Here is a 2,920-nt window from a genome sequence, read left to right on the forward strand (position 1 = left end):
ATAAGGAAATTGTATTTAAAGCATAAATGGGAAATACTGTCACACAGGAATACATTTTTCAGTTTTTTTTTAATCATATTCCATAATGAAGTATAGCACACCTTTCAGTTTCACTTTCTTTAATAGTGCTCTGCAAACCCTATGGTTTAACTTTTTATCTTGCAGGTTTACTTTATATACAGACTCATACCTAACAGCCTTGTTTTATTTCGTAGCTGTGTAGTGTCTTAAGAACTGTGCCTGGCCAAAAAAAAGGTTTTCATTTGAATTTTTCATTGGACCACCTTTAGCTTTGACTATGGCGCACATTTGTCATGGCATTGTTTCCACAAGCTTATGCAACATCTCATGAACCACTCCTGGACAATTCGAACTCAATGAATCTTGGCATTCTTGTCCTGGAATATGCCCATGCCAACAGGGAAGAAAAAATCTATTTATCATGGATGGAGGTGTAACCTGACTATTCAGTAGATTCAGGTACTCAGCTGACTTTACTTTACTGCTGCATAACGTTGCTGGGCTGAAATAATGATTCAATCATTGGCTCTTAAGTATTTGCTGAAATAAATTCACATGGTGACTTTTTATTTGGCTGGGCAGTGTATTATGCCAACACAGTGGTTATAATTTCAATATTTTGTTGAATGCATCATACATAGGGGCTGGACAAAATAATGGAAACACCACATAAAATTGACTGACTTTGAAGTAATTAAAAAAAATACACACTTAGTCAGTTGAGTCATATTAGGTGTTTGCTGTGGTGTAAACACTGTAACTAGGGATTATGGTGCCAAGACATCTAATGATGATCAAGGCATTTTGGAGCCCAGTATCTGGGAGCTGGGAGCTCCAGCATTATAGTGACCCTAAGGATCCCAGGAATGCCAGGACAGGAATCTTTGGACGGCTCTGGAGTGGCCAGTGGAGAGTCCCGGTGTGGATCCTGCAGTGATGGCAAAACTAGTGATTGTGAGAAAAGTTTAGAGGTGGATATTAAGCTAACTACTAATAATTTAGTTCAAGCTCAGTTTATTTCTGAGGCACATTTCACACAACTGCAGTTGAAACAAAGTGCTATACTATCAAAATACACAAACACTTAAAGACACTTAAACATAAACACTTAAAGTGTCTTTTAGTGTTTGAGTTTGTGTATTTTGATGACAGAGAACTGCTATACTGAGTTAAAACTCTAAGAATAAAAACAAATTTTTAAACTTTAAATGTGGAAAGTGTTGGTGCCTGAGGAATATGCAGGGACAGCTCATTCCACAGCTTTGGAGCTGCAGCTATAAACACCTGATTTCCACTATGCTTTAGCCTGGATTTCCGAACCACAAGGAAATATCAAGCAGATCTTAATATCTTGAACTCTATCCTATAGCGCATTGGAAGCCAGTGCAGAGAGGCAGGTATAGGAGAAATACGATCACACTTACATGATCCTGTTAGTGGTCGAGCTGCTGCATTTTGGACCAGCAGTAGGCGTGCAATGGAAGCCTGGCTGACAGCTATGTACAGAGAGAAATGGGTGCGTGCTAAAATAGAACCTTGAGGAACTCCACACGAGAGAGGCGCTGACGAGGAAATTCCTTCCCATAGGGAACAGGATGGCCAGCAACACCTGCTGGCCAATTGGGGACTAAACATAAGGGACAGGAATGGATGAGGACCGACTATGACATGCTGTCAATCTGCCTCTGGAGGCAGTGAGAATAATTTCATAAAGCCTCATAGGTCAGTTTGGTATTGAATTGTAATATTGTGTTTTTGCTTGAAAGAATAACTCATTATTGGACAATATGCAAAGAGGATGAAAAATCTGCCATTTTCTCCCTCCGTTACTACAATCCCAGGGCTAGACATAAGCCGCAGCACCGCGGCCAATGGCCGTCGTGCCTTTCAAAATTGGCCGCACGCCTCCTCAAAATTGAAGTACCTTACGGCCAAGATTGGCCTGCCTTTAATGTTTGTCTGGCCGTATGCCCCCTTTTTACCGAAAGTAACGTTCATTACACAAAAGACTTGCGCACGACACGGTCCAGTTTACCTCGTCAACAATCGATGCATCTGTACTGAACCCGAACCCAACCTTCGATACGAGAAACGAGGTCGACCCGCACATCTCGTAATTCCCAATTACTGAATGAACCGCAATGAATTCTGGACTAATACGATCATGTGTTCGTCGCATGATTGGCTGGTACGGTATGTATCGTCCAGCCTACTATGGAGCCACAGCAATGACAATGGTGCATCATCGGGGGTTACGTTTTTGATTGGAAAAGCCATCCGACGGTTTCCGAATAACAGATAGGTGTCCTCTTCGGTAATCATCGGGTAGTTGTCGTCTGCTGCTTATGCTGTCACCATGCCTCGCAAAGATCGAGAAGGTAAAAGAAAGCAAGCTGAACTCGCGGCTACTGCCGCAAAATGTTGCAAATTATCTACTTTGTTCAGGTAAGTGTCAGATGGTGTTGTAAAAAAACATTTGCCGAGGCAGAGCAGATTTGACTCAGAGAAGTACCAAGCTCTGCTGGGAGGATATAGGACTGGTAGCGTGCAGTGTGCAAAAAATGAACGTCAAGTCAATTGTCATGTATACTAAAAGAATACGGGTGTTCTGAGCATTGACGGCTCCTTTATTGTTGCAGCAGTGACAGTCAGTCTGAGACTGAATCTGAATCTGCAAATTAAGTCTCCACTTCTGATGACTCAGACCTGATGGATTTGGAGTAAAGCAAGTCTATGAGTGTCTGTCTTCCCATTTCAACCCTTCCCAACTGTGGCAAAATGGGAATTAAAATTCACAACTTGTAAAATGATAAAAAAATCTATGTAAAATAAGTTTTGTTTGATATTAATTTTATTTAATAGTTTCAACGGTTGGTAATTGTTTATCACATATTGAATA

This window comes from Paramormyrops kingsleyae, chromosome 12 (assembly GCF_048594095.1).
Source record: "Paramormyrops kingsleyae isolate MSU_618 chromosome 12, PKINGS_0.4, whole genome shotgun sequence".
Lineage (NCBI taxonomy): Eukaryota > Metazoa > Chordata > Actinopteri > Osteoglossiformes > Mormyridae > Paramormyrops > Paramormyrops kingsleyae.